At 36.5% G+C, this 24,625-nt stretch overlaps 1 pseudogene; it reads right to left on the reverse strand.

The window, feature by feature from the left end:
* The window catches only part of LOC141511950 (kalirin-like), a 137,917-nt pseudogene extending 114,270 nt beyond the window's left edge, over nucleotides 1–23,647 (reverse strand).
* Between the last annotated feature and the right edge of the window lie 978 nt (nucleotides 23,648–24,625).

Consider the following 24,625-nt stretch of genomic DNA (forward strand, 5'->3'; position numbering starts at 1 on the left):
CAGGACCATAGGGCCAGGTGGATTCTGGGCCTAAGGGGTGGTATGGGGGCTCAGGGCTTCTTGGCCCCAGGACCAGGGATCTGTCTGCTGCGCCACTCAGCAACCCTACAGCAGAGTCAGAGCGAAAGGAGAGAGAAAATATAGTACATGGCAGTGGAGAAATAAGAAAGGAGGGAGTTGCGATCAGCAATGGCAACGTTGGAAAAATATGGAAGTAACTTTTGTGATGGACTTACCATAAAGAATGTGATCCACCCATGACAGAGTTGTTGGTGTTGGAACAAAGACTGAAGCACATTTTTTGTTATTATTATTTGGGGGAGGGTGCAGGGCAAGTGGGGCTGGGTGGGCTGCCTGGGGCCACATAGCAGGGTAATCTTTGGGTGTCTGGGGCCGGATTTGGACCCAGGTGCTCCTGGCTCAAGGGCCAATGCTCTATCTGCCACCCAGCCACCCCTACTATTATTACTATTTTATTTTATTTTGGGTCTTTTTTTTCTTCTTTTTGGTTTTTGCAGGGCAGTGGGGATCCGGTGGCTTGCATGTTGCATGGCTGGGTGATTGTTGGGTTTATGAGGCTGGATATGGACTCGGGTGCTCGTGGCTCCAGGGCTGGTGCCTCGTCCATTTCGCCACCTGGCCATACCTACAATTATTACTATTATTTTTTAAATTTTAATTATTTTTCTCTCCCCTTTACTTTTTTCGCCCAAGCAAGTCTATCTATATTCATGGGGGAGGGTATTTTATTTATGTAAAAAAAATTTGTACAAAATGAGAATAAAAAATAAATTTAAAAAATAGAATAAAATAAACATAAATGTACATGACAAAGCTCACTATGCTGTTCACTATTGAGGAAAGGGGGATGGGAAGGGAAGGTGCAAGAAAATTGTGTAACTTATAAATACATGAGTGGATGAATGTTGAAAAGCATTCATAACATGTAACTGGAAAAATAAAATAACAATTTAAAAAAAAATTCCCTCTTTCCTATTATGCAATCAATCAATGGACTGGATAAAATTTAAAATGTGTAAACAAGATGTTTATGTAAATTTATATACTATCACTTCATTATGAGGTATGAATCTCATTGTTTAGAGAAAAACAAAAATCATATAATTGGCTGAGAAGATCCCTCTGGCCTATTCTGCCTATGCACTAAATACCAGTCAATCCATTGTTAAGCTTAGTCTCCAGGAGTCCAATACAGTGGTGGAAGATTTCAGTTCTTGAATTTTACTTCACCTTCAGTCATACTCCTGAGAGGAAATCACTCATCATAGGATCATATATTTGGAGCTATAAAGGACCTTCAAGGCCATCAAGTCCAACTCTTTCATTTTATAAATAAGAAATCTAGGACACAAAGAAATTGAATTATTTTTGTAGAGTCATTTGCCCCAGCTAAAAGGTATCTATAGCAGGATTTGACCTGAGGCCCTCATGAATTCAAGTATAATGCTCTAGCTACTGCTCCATGTTGCCTCTTCTTCTTCTTCTTACCCATTCAGAGAAGAGGAATAAATAAAAGAGACTACAACTAAATCAGCCAAATAAGACAGAGAAAGATGCACAAAGTGACCACCTAAGAGAAAAATTAACTGTGAGTTTCATAACTCCTTTATCCAGAAAAGAAAGATGGCTAGAGACTTATGACAGGACTTCTAGAAACTGCCACCCATGTGCTCTACCTATGTGTCTAACCATGATTGTACATTAAGTTGGTGTCCAGTGTTGTCTTGGACAATTTAAATATTCAGGGGAGAATTTGTCCCAGGCTTTTTGGGGGGGAAATATTTTATAATAACTCTTCATACTTAACCACCTTGATCAATAATCAACCACAATAATCAATAATTAATATAACCCTTTCCAAGTGTTAATTAATTCTGACTAATAATCAGATGGGAAGCAGTGGAAGTATTTACTAAAATTTCATAGTAAGAACAGTAGTTACAAAGCATTTCTTCCCAAACCAGAGTTACACTCTCCCACAAACACGTCTACAATCCAGAATGGAGCTTGGGGTGGGAAATAGATACAAACTAAAAATACTATGGTAGTAAGATGCCAATGTGTAGGAGATAACCAAAGCATCTCACAACTCTAGAAGTGTAGGAACTTAATGTCTTTTTCCATAGGGCTCTCACAAAACTCCTCACAAGTCATTCAACTTTTCAACTGGGCTAGCTCCTAAAGCATATCTTGACCAATAGAGCTGATCTTCTGATAGCAGGAGGTCACTCAATAGCTGTACTACCATGTTCTGCTACTTCTGGACTTCTCCAGCAAGATTCTAGGCAATGATTGTTGGATGGGATCAGGTTGGGCATTCTGCCCCTGAGCAAGTTGCTCATCCATTGGATATTTCTCAAGGTGAGGTGTCTCTCATGTACAGACTAATCCATTGGTCTTCTGGGCTTGCTGTTCAAGGGGCACCTACAATCTTTGCCCACCTTCTGACATTAACTGAGTTGGCTGATGCTCTTTTTTTATTTTTTTACAATGCTCTTTTTACTAAGAAAATGACTCTTGGCTTTGAATAAACAGAAGTTTCCTTCTTTTGACTCACTCACCAATAAATAAAAAAAGACAATTGTTTACTCTCAAACACATTCTTCCATGCTCAAAAATCTTCACTCCTAAGTCTCTCTCCTTGCTGTTTCAAGGTGAAAAATTTCAGTTATGTCCTTCTCACCTCTTCTTTACATAATCTACCTCATAGGCTTGTGGTTAGGAGAAGAATTTATGAATAATAAGAGATAGAAAGTATTGTAATATATAAAATGGATAATTTTGATTAGATTATATTTAAAAAGTTATATATTAATGAAACCAATGTAGCCAAGATTAAAAGGAAAACAGAAAAATTGTGGAGGAAGTTTTATAGAAAGTTTCTCAGATAAGGTTCTCATATCTCAAATACATCAAGGACTTTGTCAAATTTTTAGGAATAAGTATCATTCCCCAATTAATAAATGATCAATGAATATGAATAGGCAGTTTTTCAATAAAAAAAACTGAGTGGCTAAACAAGTTATGATATATAAGTGCGATGGAATACAACTGTGCTGTAAGAAGATAAGCTGCCTGATTTTAGAAAAATGTGGAAAACTTGAATGAAATAATGCAAAGCAAAGTGAGTAGAGCCCAAAGAATTTTGTATATGGTAATAATAATATTTTTCAAAGAATAATCATTAAATAACCAAGTTATTTTGATAATTATACTCAAATGAACTATAAAGTATCTATGAAGAAAGATGTTATATACCTCCAGAGAAAGAAATTAAAAAAATAAAAGTGAGCATAGTATGATTTTACATACATTTATAAATCTGCATCAATAAGAGACGTTCTCTAGTGAGGGATGGAGAGAGAGTAAGGGAGAGAAATTGTTCAGAACTTAAACTGTAGATAGATAAGAAGATAGATATTTAAGTAGATAGATGATAGATAGGTAGATAGATAGATAGATAGATAGATAGATAGATAGATAGATAGATGAGAAAGGGGGGGATGCTGAGAAAAGCAACCTCCTTTCTTCATCACTCCTACTCTTCCACAGTGAAATGCAATAAATAAAGAAGATTTAGAAATTGGACATGGTTTCAAAGAACCTACAGAGACATGGACTATCACATATAGATGTTTGGTATACAATAAGCAAATGCACTTCCCACATAAGCATGGTTTCTGAAGGCCCAGGCCAATCTTATTATCTCCAAACCCAAACATGTAATTCATTCTCTGAGAGTTTTTGGAGATTCTACCAACTGCTTTCTTTCATACAATTAGCACACATGAAATGGCACCCTAATTGCCTTCAGAAAAAAATAATCTTTCCTAGTCTTGGTGATTTCTATAAAGTTATCAGATTCCCATCATTCCTTCAGTTCTCTCATCAACCACCCCTGTGGTGCAAGGAACAACTTGTTCTACCCCAGTGCTTTATCTCTACAGGGGTGTGCAATGAAACATCAGAAATGTGTATTAAACCATTTTTCTTTGGTGGAATCCCTATTAACAAATAAAAAGGATCAGATTTTATTCTTTGCCCCTCCACTCTCAAAAGAAGCTTTTGGAAATAAACTATTCAGAAATAAAACTATAAATTTCATCATTCTCTCCATGAAATTATTCCCAGTAACAAGTCTGAGTTTTAATAATAAATCTGTTTGCATTCTTGCTCACTAGCATCAAGGATGACATGGAAGAATGAAGTTCTGAAACACAATGTGTACCTGTTTCTCACCTTCCTTCATCTTTCTTGACCATTTCCTTCTACATCACTAGTTTTTTGTTATTATTTCTTTCTCCATGCAACCCTTATAGAATGGAAAAAATTATTGAGATTTCCTCAAATTAGGAGCCCATATTAAACCAGATAAGGTCCAAGGTTAATCCAATACAATTCAATAAACATTTGTTATAAATGCTTTCTAGACTGGAAATATAGAGATCAAAATAAAAAAGCACTTCTGACCTCAAGAAGCTTACATTCTACTTGGATATAGCAAAGTAAGGTAAGAAGAAGAGAAGTTAATATAAAGCATATAAAAGTCATTTCAAATGGAAGAAATGCTAATGACTGGAAAGAATAAAGTATATCTTTGCATCATCTGTGAGGGAAAATTTTTTGGCAATGCAAATTAAAAGGGTATGTGAAATTTGAGAGATAAAATGGAGGGCATGTTTATGCCACTCTAGTAGGAGGAGGCAACTAAGTGACCCAGTGTATGAAGTGTTGGATTTGGAGTCAGAAAGACTTGAGTTCTAATCTGCATCCATATACCTGATAACTGTGTGATCCTGGGCAAATCACATAAGTGCTTTTTGCCTCAGTTTCCTTATCTCTAAAATGGGATTACTAATAGCACCTCACCCTCAGAGTTGTTGTGAGGATCAAATGGGATTTGCAAATCACTTTGTAAACTTTGAAGCACTATATCAATCCTTGTTATCAATAATCTATACATAGCAAATATAAAAGACAAGAAATATTGTTAAGTCATTGGCCAGGTCACAAAGACAGCAAATGGAATGACTTGAATTTGAACCTCTTCCTATGAATCTGACCCTTTCCCTACTGTATCACAATACTTATTATAAATATAACATATTTTTAAAGATGTATAACTCAGATGAGGTTCAAGGTTAATGCAATCCAATTCAACAAACATTTGTTAAGTGCCCTCTGTAATCAATGCAGTGTGAATTGTTAGTATTTCAAGTTCGGTAAGGAATGTTATGCCTAATGAACAGTTAATAAATGGCATATCAAACCTACTTTAACAAACAGATGATATTAGTATATGACTGGTATTTGCATGTAAAGAGATGCTATTTAAGTGAATTTAAAAATTATTGAAAATGGTTGGATAGGTAGAGAAGGAATCAAGCATATGTTAAGTGCATACTATAAATTAGGAATTGTGCTAAGCACTTTATAAATATTATCCCATTTGATACTTACAAAAACTCCTCAAAGTAGATGCTTATTATTATTTCCATTTTATAGCTGAGGAAACTGAGTCAAAGTAAAATGAGCAAATCTAAGAACACAATGCATACTGTAACTAAAAAATTGTAAAGGAAAGTAGCCTTGAAAGATCTAACTCTTATCACTGGTCTTTAGTGACATTTCTACTTCCACAACATCTCTCCCACTGATTTCTCTTTTCTCATACACCACCCCTTTGAAAGCCCCATCATCTTAGTTTAGGACCATTACATCTCACTTGGATTCATGTTTTAGTCTCCTAATTGATCATCCAAGTATCTTGTACTTAGGAAGTAAGATATCATTAGTATTATTTTCTCTGATTCTCCTCATTTTTCACTAATATTCCAACAGAAAACATCTTGGGACAAGTTGTTATCCAGCTATTTTTTTATATACTAAATGTTCCATGGACTATTGCCCAGGTGTATAAAAATAAATGCCTTTTTTTGCTTTATTGTTATTACCACCATCAACCCAAAAGAATCATTTGTCTTAAACTGTGCAATTTGTCCAGCCTTCACCCACATGAGCAAGAATTCAACTTGGGCCTACTCAGGCTATATGGAGAACATCAGTGGGACCTATGCAATGCAGCTTCTCTGCAACATTCCCAAGGTTGGACTCCAGTGGAGACCTTGTCTGGATTCAGCCTCTACTTTACATCTGTGGCTCTGCTGAGTCTGTACTTCATTCCTCTCTGGGCAGGGAACCTACTCTTCCCATCTGTAACTATACCAAAAATTCCCCAAGTTTGCTCAAATGGACCATTCACGATCTCAGTGTCTTTTTATAGAAAGACATTTATTTAATAGAATTGCCACCACCTCCATCCCCACCCCACCCCCTAATACATCCACATGGAGGGAAAAAAGGTTGTTTTGTAAGGTTTGTGCCTTCCCTTCTCTAACAAAGATGGGCCACTCTAATTGGGGGGGGGGGTCACTTAGCAAGAAGCAAGGGTTAGCATTGGAATTGAATATGAAGACTATATATACATATAGATGTATATGTATATACATATAAGAAAAAATCCTTTCAATTTTTTTAAGTCCTGCTTTAATGAAAAACTCCTACCCTCATAAAAGAAAAAAAAAACCTTCAGGGACTTTGTTGAAAACTGTTAAGATAAAATATATCCCACATCTCCCTTCTCACAAAAAGCCTTATTATGTTCACTCCCATTAACTTTCTCCTCAGGGTATTTCTGATGTCTGCAAAACATATTAGGACTATTTCCTGCTGAATGGTTTTGCAGGCCTGTCACTGAATTTAATTCAAGAAAGGACTAAAATTGTGAACAAGAACTGGAGTCTTTAAACAAGGGGCCAGTTAAATAATAAATAAGAAGATAAATATAAATATATGTCTCATCCCGTTATGCCAGGCCCAGAAAGAGTCTGCACCATGAAGTTGGGCTTCTAATGAAAAAGAAAAAGGGAGGATCTTTCACTGTGAGCTGTTGCTTCTCATGCTATTCCATGCCCCTCAGAGATAGTATCTCTACAGAGAGGAGATCCAAGGGGTTGGTATCTTCAAACATCTTTTCTAAACCAGGTTTCATTTTTCTATTCTGAAAGTGGAAAAACTTGCTTCTTCATCAAATACAAATGCTTCAGGGAGGGGGAAGAAGGAGAATCCATTTGGATTCTTTGGAAGCACAAGCACTGCAAACACATTAGTGTTTTCCTAGATAAACTGACCTACAGTGAAGGCTAACAGGTGTGGGTGGAGGGAATATTATAGAAAAACCAGGGCATGTCTTGGGCATGGCAAGTTGTCATTTTGAGCTTGCACAAAGACTGACCCCAGAGTCTTTTGTTTGCAAAATCATCTCCCAAGTTCATAATCCAAAAATCTGACTTCAAAAAGGGTCTTACAGTCTCCTATCAAGCAAGTCTTTTAGTCACCTGCTGATTTGTCTCAGACCATGCCCCCATTACCAAACATTGTTTATATTGATAATTAACTTTTTTCCATACTTTTCCAAGAATTTCTTTTACATAGCAAAAGCAATGGGAATAGAATGCATACTGGGTCAGTCTATCAAATTTCCCCCCAAAAAAAGAAAAGTTAATTGATCCATATCCCATACCCCAAATTTTACATCAATTACTAATAGAATTAGAAGATTTCAATCTCATCAATGACAACAGCAGAGATCAGATCTGATTATACATTTTTGTTGTTGTTGTTCAGCATTACTTTATCGCCACCTCATTTTGAGAGGAAACAATAGAATACTGTTTAAAGCAGTGACAACAAATAGAAACTTGGGTCACTAAACACTAAAAACTGTATATGCACATATTAACATCTCTGTCATATAATATTTTTAATTATTTTGCTAAATATTTCCAAATTACATTTTAATCTGGTTGAGAACCACTGGGGGATGTTGTCTTGTTTTTGACACCTCTGACTTGAAACTGGTAGACCTTGGGTTAAGTATGTGCTCAACACAAATCCATGAGCAAATCATTTAGTCTTTCTCAATCTCAATGAACTCAACTAGGAATGGGGTTCATAATATTTCTACTCCCCCCATCTCACAGAATTGTCTTAATGAAGGTTATAGAAGTTTGAGTTATTATTAATTTTGTACCACCACACACAAGTCAGGGTGACCCCAACAAAAGAATGATGTAAAACTTTCTAAGATGTAAAAGGTCACTAAAAATTGTTTTCAGGGAGGACAGTGCTCCATCTGCTCACTTGACTTTCCTAGGGGATGTAGATGATCTAGGTTCTCCCATAAGTCATTAGGAAACTATCCAATTATCCTCTGAAATAGTAAAACAGGAAACAACTTTGCCTGAATCAGCCCCAGTTCTCATCTTCAGGTAGAGTCAAACCAGGAATATGATTTTTAATACATAAGATGTCCCAAAACTCTCAGTGCAGTTTTAAACTTTAATAGCATATTTGTGTGTATATACAAAAATATATACATATATACAGATTGTAAACAGAAATATTATAAATAAAAGTAATGTAATATATTATACTGACCCAATGTCTTCCTATCCAAGTACTGAAACATTTCTATTTGGCAGTAAATCCAAACCCCCTATATGAGAATACTAAAACAGCAGGGAAGAGTCTGTCTGCAATACATTCAGAATTGAGGTAAACTCAGTCCCAAGGGTATCAGCAGCAGCTCTGAGAAGCATTCACCATAGGAGGCAAGAACCCATTTTATAAAATATACCATTTATTTTCATGCATCTTTAGGCATCAATTTGAGAACAAAAACACAGTCTGTTCCAGACCAAGCAAGACTATAAGAATAGACTAAGGAGAGGCTCTTCTGCAGGAGAGTCTGAAGTGAGAACAAAGAAAGGCTAGTTCCACTTGAGCATCAGAGAGATCAATAAAATAATGGGACCAAATTAATTGATCAATAAGCATTTATTAGGTACTTATATATAAACATATTCTATATATAATATAAATTATATATATATATACATATATATATATATATATTTTATAACAGGCATTATACTAAATAAACAGCCCCTGCCCTCAAGGTTTTTACCTTCTCTCTCTGAGGTGGAGACAACAAAAATATATTAAATATTATATTTTCATGGCAGCTAGATGGCATAGTAGAGGGTTCAAATCTGGTCTCAAATACTTAGTAGTTGTGAGATCTTAGAGAAGAAAATAGTAGATTTGAACTCAGGAAAATGACCCCCAGATCCAGCAATTCATCCTCTATACCATTTAGCTGCCCTCCTTTGCCACTATCCTTTATTCAAAGAATTAGTAGTAATTGTAGCAGCAGCAGCAGCAGCAGCAGCAGCAGCAGCAGCAGCAGCAGCAGCAGTAGCAGCAGCAGTAGTAGTAGTAATAGTAGTAGTAGTAATAGTAGTAGAAGTAATAGTGGTAGTAATGGTGTGAGGGCTTGCTGAGATCCTTTCCAGAACTTCTCATCCACATTTGATGTTCAACCAGTAAACTCTCACTAGTGGCTTAGTGGCATGCTTAGTGGCCACACTGAAAAAATTCTTGGGTAGGTTGAAGTGAACCAAACACAAATCCACCAAGAAGTTATCTTGGAGGAGGAGGAAATATCTACCCCAAACATGTATAAACTTCCCTGGGCAGAATGGATGAATGAGAACAATTTGTTCTAACAGCCACAATGATGTAAAGTGCTTAGATTTTGGTAAGATATTGAAGATGCCCAGTCATTCACTGCATCCTGAGTCATCTTGACTTTTGCCTTGCCCCCTGGACTTAAGATGAGACTTAGAACTTTGTGTATTCCTGCCTCATAAATCCAATTCACAAAGGAGTCAAGATAACACCCTCATTGGTCAAAATAAAAGACAAAATATAACAATTTCTGAAATTTGGTATAGATACATCTAATGTTAATATTGGTTTGCTAGCTATAGTTTCTTTCAGGACAATGTAATTTCCTTGTTTATTTTTATATTGTAAATTTTTATTTTTGTTGGTTGATAGCATGATTGTAAATCCTATTTCTAGTCTCATTTTTATTCTGTGTTCAGTGAATATAATAGGAATTCGTTTTCTTTATTATTCATTCATCTCATTCTTACCTTGTTAGACAACAGTGTTAGGCTTCTTGGTATCTTGGCCTGCAAAGACAATTGCAATTTCTTTAGCTCTTGCACAAAATTTCTGTCTGGGAAGAGAACTTGAGGACTTGAGGTGGGGGGGAAAATTATGCCTAGTCTTCTAGGATCATGTGACTTAGAAGTATTTTTGCTCTTTTTTTAATTGTTAGAAATGATGACTTATGGAAAGAGGACATAAATTCAGAAAAGAAAATGTGATAGAAAAGGGGAAATAAATTTAGGTGTTGTAAAAACAAAAACATAAACATAAATCTATTTTAAATAAAATAAGGTGTCAATATCAAGTAAATTTGATGCAGAGAGAGAGAGAGAGAGAGAGAGAGAGAGAGAGAGAGAGAGAGAGAAAATGCCAGAATCTGCTGTAAGTCAACTTTATTGCATTTGTCCTGACTCTAGAGTAGAGATGGAGCCATTAAGGACAAACCATAAATATTAGAAAGAGGTGCCAGGAATTCTGAGAAAGATCAAAAAGTGATAGGAATGGTACTCTGGTCAGAAATTAACCAAAGGTACCTGAAAAAATAGCCCAGAACAGATGGCTAGAGTTATGCTGAAACCTGGGCAGAGTCCTGATAGTTTGGATTAAATATCACCTGAGAAAGTCATCATATGGAAATGGAAAGGGATATGCAGTGGAGTTTGTAGAGAGAAAGAAGTTATACCCAAACTGGAGGACTACAGCCAACAAAAGGAAAAGCTAGAATGAGAACAAAGAGGCAAACAATTGAAGAGATCATAGTATAATAAGAAAAACTTCAGATTTGATGTCAGAAGAGGCAATCCAATCTTGATTCTCTCACATTACCTGGTGGCCTTGAACAAGCAATTTAATCTCTCTAAAGCTCAATTTCTCCATCCATAAAAATGAGGGCATTAGGCTGGATAGCTTTCAAAATCTGTAAATCTACGATCCTATGACAAATTTATTTCTAAGGTGCCTTTGAGCTGTCAATCCTGAGGGACTGGACAGACTACCTAGTTCTCACTTTATAATGCTTTCTGTCTCTTTAGCAATTTTATGTATGAGTTTATCACAAAAAGAACTAGTCAGTCATGCTAACAGAGAATTCACAAGGAGAACAGACCTCAGAAGTTGTACAGTTCGTGCCCTTCACTCCCTCTCTTGATTCAGGAGGAAAATGTTTCCGGAGTCAGGAGCTATCCTGACTGCCCTAGTTGAAAAGGAGGGCCAAAATGGTATGCAACCAGTAGAATAGGTATTGGCCCAGGTTAGTTCGGACTAGAAGACTAACTTCATTAGGCACCCTACTGGTGTCCATGTAATTGTTTATGCAAACCATAGCTTGCCAGAGATACTGTGATTCCATGGAGCTCACTGAACTAAGACCTGTGCTTCCCCTGCTTCCAAATTTGATTCACTTTGGGTTCAGCAAATTCTATTCAACATTCACTGAGTTTAATCTGTACAAGACATAAATGGTGATACAAAAATAAACAAGGCACAGTCTTTGTCTTTGAGGACTTCATAGTCCAGTCATCTTCATAACTGGAGGGATGGCAGAGGTAAAATCTGTGATTTCATTGGCAGAGGGATTTTTCCCACAGGAAATAAAATCTACATGTTCTCTGCAACTTATAATCTTCAAAATTTGGTTTAAGCACAAAGGATAAGTGACTTGCCCACTGTCATAGAGAGAGAGTGAATTAGTCAGGGCTTGAATTCAGAGTTTTTCTGACTATATGAAGACAGAGGTGCAATGGAATGGAGTGGAAAAAAGTCAGCTCAAAGCAAGAAATATCTGGGTTCAAGTTCTGAATTTGATACCTACTGGTTGTGTGATCATGGGTTAATCTATTAATATTCCCAGATTATCCACTAAGAATATATGTTGTTGTAAGGTGCAGCTGTGAACTCATCCAACCTTTCTGGAGAGCAATTTGGAATTATGTCCTAAGGGCAATAAAAATGTGCATACCCTTTGATCTAGCAATAACACTACTGGGTCTATACCCTGAAGAGATTATGAAAAAGGTTGACAACATCACCTGCACAAAAATGTTCATAACAGCTTTGTTTGCAGTGGCAGAGAAATGGAAACTGAGGGAAAGTCCATCAATTGGGGAATGGCTTAACTGTGGTATATTTATGTGATGGAACACTATTGTTTTATTAGAAACCAGGAGGGATGGAAATTCAGGGAAGCCTGGAGGGATTTGCATGAACTGATGCTGAGCAAGATGAGCAGAACCAGAAGAACATCATACACCCTAACATTAACCTGGGAGTGATGATCAACCTTAATGGACTTGCTCATACCAACAAGGCAGCAAGCAGGCATAATTTTGGGGTGTCTGTGATGGAGAATGCTATCTGTATCCTGAGAAAGAATTGTGGAGTTTGAACAAAGACCAAGAAACTATTACCTTTAGTTTAAAAAAAAAAAAAGTTGTCTTATTATGTAATTCTGCTACATCTCATACTTTAAGTTTCTTCCTTAAGGATATGATTTCTCTCTCATCACATTCAACTTAGATCAATCCATACTATGACAATGATGTAAAAACTAGCAAACTGCCTTCTGTGGGGGTGGGGGAGGGAAGCAAGATTGGGGGAAAAACTGTAAAATTCAAAATAAATGAAACTTTTCTAAAATTAAAAAAAGTAAAGCAGGTGCTAATTTGGGTCTGTAGCTGGTTGGGGGGGGGTGTTCTTCCCTAGAAGCTCACTATACTAATGAAATCACTAATCTGGCCCAAAATAAATATAATACAAATTAGAATATGGATTAAATTTCTCCCAGGTGTATAAATAAATCTAATACAAATTAGGATTCAAGGAGGAAAGGAGGGAGGGACAGAAGGGAGGGGACAGGGGACAACATGAATAATCAGATGCAAGAAAGTTAGGAGAGTTTCTGGGAATGGCAAATAATTCAACTAGACAGCCCAATCAATCAAACCCTTTGATCCTAATATCCCTGAAGTCAGGGATACCATAACCTTCTTTTTGTCAGCCACTTCCCGTTACTCCACTCCAGTACTTAGTACTTATATACATTTATATACCCTTATATACATAGTGGGTCCCCATCTCCATAACTGTTTATCACTCCAGGGCCACAGATTGGACATTTTTAATCTGTTCTTGTTGTCACTGGCCTTTGTAGCAGTTAATATCCTTCCAGTCATGGTTAAAATGGAGCTCAATCTACTTCCTTTTGTTAGCAGTTCATAAACTGGAGATACAATGAAATTTCAAACCTTATTAGCTCAGAAAACAGCCTTCTCTAGGAAATGGTGGGACATTGAGTCTAGCCTGGTCTGAAACCACTTGGCAGTACACTTGAAAAAAATTCAAACGCCCAGGACTACATGACCTAATAAGGTCGTTTTCATCTGTAATATTGCTAGCTGTAGGAGGTTCATTTCTACTTCCATTCCAGAAGAAATTTGGTCTTTCTTTTTTATTTTATTTTCCTTATTTTTCTTTGAGACTGAAGAAAATATATTTGGTTGTTTACAAAAAGAGGACATTTGAATCAGAAGAGGTTTAGGTCTTGATGACACACTTGACATGAATCTCCATAGAAACAAACTGCAGTCCCAATGCCTTCCTGCATATGTAACATTAATAACCATTACTATTCCTTATGTGAAGAGTAAATGCTATAGGAACACAATGGGAAGAAGTCACTGTTGCTTACAAAAGCCTACAAAAGCTTACAAAAGCCACAAAATGCTCAGCTTTCAGCCCATTCCTAACAACTCTACAAATGTAATCCCAAGATAGGAATTCTTATAGTCATTTGCAAAGTAAGGAAACAGAGGTATAAGGAATCTGCCCAAAGTCATAGAAATTGATACTTGGACTGGTATTCTCAATGTATCACCAGGTTGAATCAATGTTGATCTTGGCATTCTATTTTTTTCCTTGGACATTAAGGGAAATTACTTTGAGAGACCTAAGCTAAGCTTTTCAAATTTAATTCATGTGTTCATTTTAATGAATGTATCTAGAGGTCAGTGGAGCTAAGTCCATTATTCCTCGATATTCTCTGTTAGCAAAAGTTTTGAGGTTTGAAAATATGACTAAGAGACAAGAAAGATTGGCAATTGTGGATGTTACAGGTTGTTGTCATTTGTACTATTGCAACAGTATTCTAATTGGTCTCCCTGCCTCAAGTATCTCCCACTCCAAACCATCCTGCACTCAAACATTGATCAAGTTGGCTCCGACCCTCAATCAATAAACTGCACTGTGTCCCCATTGCCATAAAGATCAAATATTAAGTCCTCTGACAATTTCCAAACAGGACCCTTCTTCTATCTTTCTAGTCCTCTTATATCTCACTCCCCTCTATTCATTACACAATCCTGTTATGGTGACCTGCTATGCATTTATTTTATTGAATATAACAGTCTCCCCCAGCCCCATCTCCATGCCTTAGTACTACTAGCTGTCCCTCATGTCTGTAATACCTTCTCTTCACCTTTGCCTCTTAAGTTTCCCTGACTTTCTTCAAGACTCAACTCAAATTTCACTTTCTGTAGGATATTTTTACTGAGCTATCTATTCCCACTCCCCATCTATTCTATGTATCTTCCATGAAGCTCTTTATGCATATGTCTCTTCCATTAGAATGTAATCTCCTTGAAAGAAGGGACTAGGGTCAGCTAGATGGTATAGAGAATAGAGCACTGATCCTGGACTCAGAAGGACACTTAATAATTACCTAGCTGTGTGATTGGGCAAGTCACTTAACCCCATTGCCTTGTCAAAAAAAAAAAAAGAACCAAACATAACTAATATGGAAATGTGTTGAACATGATCGTGCATGTACAGCCTTTATCAGGTTACTTGCTTTCATGGGATGGCGGGGGGAAGAAGTAGAAAAATGAGGTACTTAAAAGCCTATAAAAAGATAAATGCTGAAAACTATCTTTGTATGTAATTGAAAAAAATAAAGGGGGAGGAAGAAGAAACTAGATTTTTTTCCCTATTCCCCAGTGTTTAACACTGTCCCTAACACATAATGAACACTTAATAAATGCTTTTTGATTGATTGTTAAAAATTATATACTGAAGTCCTGTGAGACCATCTTTGCATTACCTGACACGAAAGCCAAATTCTTTATATTTGATCATTCAATAAATTAATGAACTATATGTGAATTATATAGTAAAGAAACTTGTTATTTCTTTAGACCAATGCCATATGTGCTCCTAGAATAACTTATAAGAGATCAGAAGGTTAGGGACAGGCCAGCTGGATCTAGGTATAATTTCTAATTTATCCAAGTTAAACAGAAGCCTTAGAGGGCTCAGTGGATAGAAGACCAAACCAGCTGAGTTCACTCACTTACTTACTTCACTTACAGCCTCAGTCACTTACTAGCTATGTGACCTTGGACAAGTCACTTAACCCTATTTGCCTCAACTTCCTCATCTGTAAAATGAACTGGAGAAGGAAATGACAAAGCTCTCCAGCATCTTCGCCAAGAAAATCCCGAATGGGGTCACAAAGAGTCCAACATAACTGGAACAACTCAACAGCAATGAAGACAACAACAATTTAAAAAAAAAAAAACAGAAGCAGAGACATAATCCAAAGGGATTAGACAAAGTAATTCTTCTGAGAGCAAGGGAGAAAAAGAGACTAGGAAGAAATGAGAGATGAGCAAAGAGGCAGGTAGTATTAGTTGGAAAGCATTTTCAAGTCTTTGTTAGGAAGTCAGGCTACAAGCCAGAGTCAGAGTAAAAAGCATCAAAGTTGGAACAAGGAAGCCCATCCTTTCTGTGGTCAAGATACAAAAGTCAAATATGTATTAGATTGGGTCAAAGTGGTCTGATGAATTGTGTGGACAAGATCTTCACTGCCTCCACCTCATGTAAAAGCAGCTTTTTAAAAAACAATGTGACTTTAATGATTGAAGAAGTCAACCACCTTTTTTAACTTCATTCTGTTTTGTAGACATGTAAACACAGATCTTTACTAAAAAATTTTTAAAATGCTGATCATATGGATTTCTATGCAACAATCAATCTCCTATATTAAAATATACATTTTCATAGTCAAACAAAAAATAACAAGTTTTTTCCCATTAAGTTCAAAGCTTTTCTTAACATAAATAATATGCAAAAATGTGGTGCTCTTGCACTACACATCTGGTTACTTGCCTAATATGTGGCAGTCTCCATGATCCAACTTCAAGGACAGAGTGGGGAAAACAAATGAACAATTTTTAACATTGGAGGCAAAACAATTTTTAAATGAAATAGAGCTCAATTAAATGTGAATAAATGTAACAGCTTCAAACAAGAACCATGATTTTACTCCACCAGATTGGTTAGTTAGTGTCATATGTTAGGTCACTAAAATTATATAAACTGCATTCTATTATTTGAGGGTCTTAGCAAGTTATATGAGGACATAAAAGTCCTTTCACTGGAGAAACTGGGACCTCTTTTATCTTTCTTAAGATAAAACTTTTTAAAGATATTAAAAACAGTTTGCCCTCCAAGGCCATCAAGGATAGTATAGAGTGAAGTAGAAGTATTTACTAATCTTTCTCTTGGCTGTTCCCATTAAAGTATCATAATATACCCCTTTTGGGGGTCTTGCTTCCAACTTAATTCAATTCAAAATGAAACCTCCCTAGTTCTTTTGACTGATCTCATGTGGCATGATTTGAAAATGAAAGTCCACAGGTGCTGGGTCCAGCTTACGAATATCCTTAAATAAATTGAACAAATTAGAACTCAGATACTTACTATCTGTGAGACCCAGGGCAAGTCAATGGACCTCTGTCTGTCTCAGTTTCCTAAAATATAAAATGGGGGTAATAACAGCCCCTGCCTCCTAGGGTTGTTGGGATGATTAAATAAGCTATTTGTAAAAACCATTTTACACAATGTCCAGCCTATAGTAGATACTTAATATTCTTTCCCTCCACTATCCCCTCTTTATTTCTAGATTTTACAACTCTCTATGTAGCCTAACATGGCAATCTTTTTTCTCAGCTACTTTATTGGACTATTGACCTCTTCCCAGATTTTGATTGAGCACAATTTAGAAGGCAGGAAAAAAGATTTGGGGGCTATAAATTCCTGGTAAAGATCTTCCCCTCGCATCCTCAAACTGCTAAGGGAATTTCCACTCAAATTTCCAGCAAAGCTGTTTGACATATCAAACACAAAGTCAGCATCCTGACTTGTTCTGTCTGTATGAAGATGATATTGAACCAAGACATTCAGGAACCATTTATCTATAGGAGACATTTCAAGCATCAGGAACCACTTCAAACCCTTTTCATCTTCCCAATTATATGTACCAAGAGCAAGCAGAGTCCTTTAAGTCTTACCAGCTAAGCATGTGGTCAACAGCTTGAACAGAAGGAATCGGAGATCCCCAAATAAAATAGGAACCAACTTTCTAGAAATCTTCATCCTTTTGACAAGAACAAAAAATTACATATCAGCTACAGTTTAATCCCTGAGTTCCTGAAGCATATTGATACAATGGAAAGAATAGTGACTCTAGAGACAAAGAATCCAAATTCAAATCTTTTTTCTTATAATTACTACATTCATAACTACAAATAGGTTGCTTAACATCCCTGAGCCTCAGTTTCTACATATGTAAAATTAGAGGAATTTGATAGCTCTGAAACTAAGAGCCTAGAACACATTCTGATTTAATTTACCTTGCATAGGGTTGGAATTTTATCATATCCCCTCAAAAGCACTTGAGGTTGTCCCTCTCTTCTTACCAAAGAAAAGTAGGAAATTACAAAATGCCATGATCATTGTCTTATTATTCAAGCTATCTAAAGGATGAAGATTTGACATTGTATTAGTAATTAGAGACCATGTTTCTATAGCACTTCAAAGCTTAAAAATCATATTCATCAGAACAACCTTGGAAGGTAAGCAGTACAAGCATCATTATTCTTATTTTAGAGGTACATTAATGGGAAGTGGGAATTAGCCAAAGGGGGTTAAGGGGAGGTTTTTGATTACAGCTGAGAATAGTTACAGTTGATCCCTATTTGAGGTTCTTCAAATTCTTGAAAGCTGAAGCAAACAGGGTTTTGGAAGAGTGTACTTATCTTTTGTAATCCAGACCTGTGATTTCATCAATGTGGAAAACCCCTACTGTGATACCTCTCTCCATTAGCAACTCCTCTGCACCTTATAGTCCTAGAGACTTGCCTGAGGCTGGGAGAGGCATATCATCACCTCTATCTACATCACACTGCCTCTTTATACAATAAGTCTCTTTTCATCTACTTTCTCTTTAGTCACATCCCAGTAAAGAATCAGGGAGTATAGGAACTTATCCTTAGCTGTGATCTTGACTCCCTCTAGTGCTTGGGAGTAAATCAACATTCAGCTCATCAAATCTGTGTTAACATGACTTCAATACACCTGAATGAAAAGTAGAAAAAAATCCAGGCTACCACACAGATGTTTAGGTTTGTTTGGGTTTTCTTGGGGGGAGGGGGTTGGTCTGGGACAATGGTCATCATCTGAATACTTATAAACATCTAGATGCTGGGCATCATGGAAAAGCAGTCTGTTTTGCAGCTACATAATCTGTAAATGGCTGTCCCAAGAGATTTATGGATTCAAAAATACATTTTACTGAGGGTTTGGAAAATATGAATTACAGTTGAAACAAAATGTTTTGATTAATATTGTTTTAGTCACTGTTCATTTTTTTACAAAATTTGATGAATTTATTGGTTTTTTCCTTCAATTTTAGTTGATAGGAGAATTACCTTTGGCTTACTGAATAAATCTATAAAAAAACTTCACTAGAGGATTTTTTTATTTCACCTGGCAAAGGGCCCATTCTTCTTCCCTCTTTCTCATTTCTCAAAGAAAACCTTTGCTCAGTTTCACTTCTGACTATTGCAGTCTGTTGACATAATGTCAAAGCTGAGCTCAACTCTCACCACTGGAGTTGGAATTTCCAGAAATCATTTGCAGATGGGGTATAAAATGTAAACCAGGGATTGTAAAGTTCCTGTGACCCAATGAGTGGGACTTGCAATGAGACCCTGAGCTATATACAAATAGTAAGGCAGTACCCCCAAAGTGATTCCAGCAATGTCCTTCACAGCCCCCCAAATATGTCACCTCTGAGTCACAGCAGTCTTATGTTCCGTTTTTGTTTGCCCCCTAGAAGCTTGTCAAGAACAATCATTGATGTGGATAGAGAGCTAGAAGCCAAGCACAAATCCTCTGTTCTTGCTGGGTGTTCCTAGGAGTTTATGGTGCTGGGGTACATAAGCATATATATGATGTCTATGTTGCAGGAGACTAATTCCATTCAGCATTCCACATACTGGGGAGCTGGTCTAGGCTAGAGAGTTGATTACGATGGTGAGAAATGGATTTTAGGAAAATACAGAAGAATGGAAAAGACCAGACAGCCACCACTGTCAAATGAAAGCAAAAAAAGTGTACTATATGAATTTCTATTGATTTAAAGATATTTTGCATAATTTTAATTTGTGTTTTATATATGTGTGTGTGTTGCCTCTTCAACTCTTTTTCCATCATTCTCATTACACAGTGAGAACTCAGATATTATGGACTAAGATTATATCTCCAGAACACTTCAAATACCAACTAAAAAATGAAAATTTTAATGAACTATTTCCTTTAAACAATATTCCTCATTTCCTTTATACAATGAATTGGCTAAATACCAACCAATTATCCAGAATTGTATGGAAGACATAGCCTGAATGACCAAATGATGAACTTGCATTCTTTATCCCATTATCTCTATTTCCCAGTTCTATCCCACCACTAATTAGCCTCAGTGGACACATTCATGGTTGGAAAAGGGTAGTAATGGTAGAAGAATTTTCAAGGATGAAATCTCAACCTAGCTGTTCACACATCAGTTTCAATTTCTTCTTCTGTCCAAAGCTAAACCAATATTCCCACCACTTCCTGATGGAGTCAACTTCAACCCTGGCCAGAATATTATTCACAGGGTCCATTCCATAAGGATCTGTAGTCCAGATTCCAGTGGAAATTTCCAGACTCTTCAGAGTTAGTATGAAATATGAAGAAATTTGTGTTTTCTTTACCAAAATTCTAAATTAGGATGTCACATTCAAAATGTAATGATCAGGAAACTGGGTCTATCATTATTATAATTCTTTTTTTGCCTAATATTTGTGTACACCCAGGGGGCTGGGGCTAGATGGGAAGGGAGAGTTACTCCAGTTAATAAGAAAATTGAAGAGCAAGCGCATCCAGACAGAGTCTAGCGAAGTTCTTAGAATACAACTTCACCTCAAATTAGATGTTGTAACCTCTTGGGAAGGATTCCTTAACGTTTCAAGAATTTGTGATTTTGCTGATCTAGTTATACCTTCTTACTGACAGCATTCATAGTTTTTCTGAAACTAAGTAGATGATATTTAAGGATTGTTATGGTAAAGAAAATTCTCATCTTAGAACAAACTTGTTATATTCTTTTCTGAATTTAAATGAGTTGGTGCTCAGATAGCAATCATATAGTGTGGTTTGTCACCAAGTCCATAATTAAAGCCTTTCCAGCTAGGTAGAACCAGATAAGACTTTGTGTTGAATCAAGTCAAGTCAAAAATTGTGCTAAGAGCACTGAGGATACAAAAGAAAGGTAAAAATTATACCCTGTTCTGTCCCAGTCTAATTTCTGCTTATACATTTCTTTATATTGCTTCCTAAGCCAAAGTACAATGGAGTGACCCATTCTGTATCTATTGCTCTTTAGATCACATAAAATTTTAATTCTTTGGAAGTTGTGGTCTTCCATAAGATAGTTGTGTAACATCACCAGAAAATGGTACTATTTTATGACAAGAAACAAAATAAGATCATCAAAAGAATTACAGTTTCCCAAATAATTGCAGTTTCCCAGTATCTTTTTTCTGTTAAATTTGGGATCCAAATGTCTATTCACAATAACTGTTCATGGTCATAACTATACATGCTGATGAATTAACTCAATGGCTTGCTAACTCAAATGTAGGACATAATTTGAGCAATTAGCTTCCTTCAACATCTTGTTTTTCCTGCATGAATTTCTAGTCCTATCTCTTTTAAATGGTTGTATATCTCATTGAGAAAGTCCTGTGGTTCTCTGGGGTTTGATGCAACCAGCCAAATGACATCTACAAGCAGGAGTGTTTGAAGAACCTCACTATCTATAGGGAATCCCTTTTCCACTTGGTCTCTCTGCCAGAGGTTTTCCAAAATAATGGTGAACTCCTTTGATGATCAAACACCTCTTTGTTTTATAACTCCCTTGTGACTTTGTTAATCACAGGATGGTTAAACAAAATCACCACTATAGCTCCAAGAATATTATATAATCTTATCCAAGGAACACATAGTTCATATTTTGAGCTACTGAGATTGAATTCTTTGGATTGAGAAAAATTTAAGGTCCAAGACCCACATAACTTTTGTCAAGTTTCCTTTTTAGAGTTCACTCCTTCAGAAAGAAACTATATGGGGTGGCTAGGTGGCGTAGTGGATAAAGCACTGTCCTTGGAGTCAGGAGTACCTGGGTTCAAATCCGGTCTCAGACACTTAATAATTACCTAGCTGTGTGGCCTTGGGCAAGCCACTTAACCCCATTTGCCTTATGGAAAAAAAAACCTCAAAAAAAAGAAACTATATAAGGAAGTGAAACAGGAATTATAGAGATTTTTTTAATGGAGGATTGCCTGATGGGATGCCCTTCCTCAGAACAGGAAGTGGTGAGGTGATAAAGTTAAAATGAATTTACAGCTGCTCATAGTGATTAGCTGCTATCCCTAGATTATTAGAGTATATATCAGAACATTTTTCTGATGCTAGTATTCAACAGAGCAGACCAAATTTGAAACTGACTCTTGATGTTCAAGAGAGAATACGCTGGAACAATTAGTAAACAGAGATGTGTGAAAATAGCAGGACCCTGAGTCATTAAAATAGTCAATAGTTTATAAATCAATGCAGATATATCACTAAGAATTTATTAAATGTCCACTATAGCCAGACCCTGTGATAAGTGTGAGAATGCAAAGGAAAGTAAAAAATAATCCCTGAACTAAAGGAGCTCACTGTGTAATGGGAGAGACAATATGCAAACAACCCTATACAAATAAGGTATATACAAGATAAATTGGAGATCATGTCAGAAGGCAGGCACTGGCATTAAGGAGGATTGGGAAAAGCTTCTTGCAGAAGGTGAGTCAGTGAGAGAAGCCTGTGAGGTAGTGTTCATGTGTAAGAGATAATGACTTTTGTGGTTTGGAAGCCCTTAAGTATAGAGTGAAGATCAGGGCAATTTCCCAGAGCCTAGTACTACCTGCCTATATAATAAGGAGAGTGATTAGGTAGGAGTGTCAATCCCTATGGATCTATCTAATATAAATATCTGATCAGCAGCCTTCTGAGTCCCAGGAGTTTATACAGAGAAAAGAACTGACAGAAAGAGCAGCAAGGATGGATAACAAGAATTGGAGTTTGGTGAATGATGGCACTTGAGAGCATGTGAAAGTGGGTCTGCATCAGGTTTGAAGTTTTATGCTCCAAGGAAGCAGGGAATAATCTGTCTTAATCACTCTGTCTGGTACCTGGCACAAGGCCACTCACAGATGGCTAGTTTACATATGCTTTTAAGTGAGAAAGATGAGGATGCAGATGGTGGCTTGCCAAAAAGTAGTTGAACCTTCATGTAAGAAATCCTCAGCGATATGAAACGAAGCATAGGGATTGAGGCCAGACATGTTGAGTCCATCCTTTGAAGCTCATCTGAAATGCATCTTATCAAATTGATACCCATGATTAATAAAGGTTTTCCCACTTTGGCTCCCACAAGGCACTCTTTATACACTCATTATGGAGGAATTCCTCCTATACAAACACTTCATAGCAGTCTCATCCTGAGAAAGTCACTTTACCTCTGTCTATCTTAGTTTCTTCATCTGTAAAATGAAGATAACAGTACTTACCTCCCAGGTTTATTGTGAGGATTTTTTGTAAAATAACTTATTTTAGTGCCTGTCACGTAATAGGCACTATATAAATACTTATTCCTTCCCTGCCCCCTACCTTGTACTAAACTGGCAAAATTTCAAACATGTATCCAGTAATGGATTGTATAGCTGTTATCTGAGTAAGGACCGGAGAAATTTATAGAGGCTCATAAGCAGTTTTTCCACAAGGTCATGAATTTTTTGGCCACAGCAATTCTTGAGGACAATCCCTTGCAGAGAAAGAATTTTCTGAATGCAACTATGATGCCCTTTTCTTTGAGTCCTTTCTTTCCCCTTCTCATCCCTGAACTCCTCTCGAATCACCCCAATCTGTATCCTTCTCTTCTGGACAAGAGAACAAGAATGCATCAGTTAGAAACTGGCTTTGATTCTGAAAGTCACTCTACAGCATTAAACTATTGCACTACCCTGTTCTCTAACGTATTTTCTCCTTGCTGGATGACTTCAGGAACAAGTGTACCTGAGCTCCTGCTCAGGAAGCACATATCTCCCCAGCAGTCATCTTTCACCATGCCTGTATCCTCCAGGACCCCACTTCCTACCTCTTGATCTGTGAACTGTAATCAAATCAACACTGCTACTGATTCCAGAAATAGTGTATCAGTTGAGTCCTCTATGGCTCCACTCACCTGCTCTTTACTGTGCACATTTATTAGAATTACAACAACATTGAAAAAACAAAAACTTTGAAAGGTGAAAAAACTATGATCAATTCAATGTTCATTAAACATTCCAAAGGACCCATGATAAAACAAGCTATTTCTTAATCCTGACAGAATTAGAGTACAGAATGAAACACATACATTTTTTTAATCTAGACATTAAAGAAATTTGTTTTACTTAATTATAGCATATATATTAATTATATATATTTGTTATGAGATTTATATTGAGTTCCTATTTTCAAAGCCAGTGAGAGAAGTGGGAGGGAAAGAAATGAATTTTTATGGATTTTTTTAAAACAGAATTAGGGGGAAGAGGGTTGTAAACATAAAATAGTGCATGAACTTTCATATAGAACTACAATATTATTACTTTTATTTAATCATTTTACTTTGCTACAAGAGACCTCTCAAAAAAGTGGAGGTGATCTATAAATGTAGTATAATGATCATGATATAAAAAGCAAGATGCATCAATAATTTTTCATGCAAATTCTTTGAAGTCAGAGAAGTCTTGCCTTTATATTTTTATCTGAAGGTCTTAAGACAGCACCTTGCATGAAGTAAACCCAAAGAAAAATGAATTCATTTATGGGGTTGGGAAAAAGAGGGAACAATCATTTTTTAATTACCTACAATGTTCCAGGGACAATGCTAAATGCTTTCTAGTTATTATCTCATTTTATCCTCATAATAACCCTGAGATATAGGTACTATTATTATTATTCCAATTTTACAATTAAGGATGCTAAGGCAGGCAAAGGTTAAGCCTAGGGTTATGCAGTAATTAAGTTTCTGAGATTGAATTTGAACTCAGATCTTCCTAAC

This window comes from Macrotis lagotis, chromosome 2 (genome assembly GCF_037893015.1).
Source record: "Macrotis lagotis isolate mMagLag1 chromosome 2, bilby.v1.9.chrom.fasta, whole genome shotgun sequence".
Taxonomy (NCBI): Eukaryota; Metazoa; Chordata; class Mammalia; order Peramelemorphia; family Peramelidae; genus Macrotis; species Macrotis lagotis.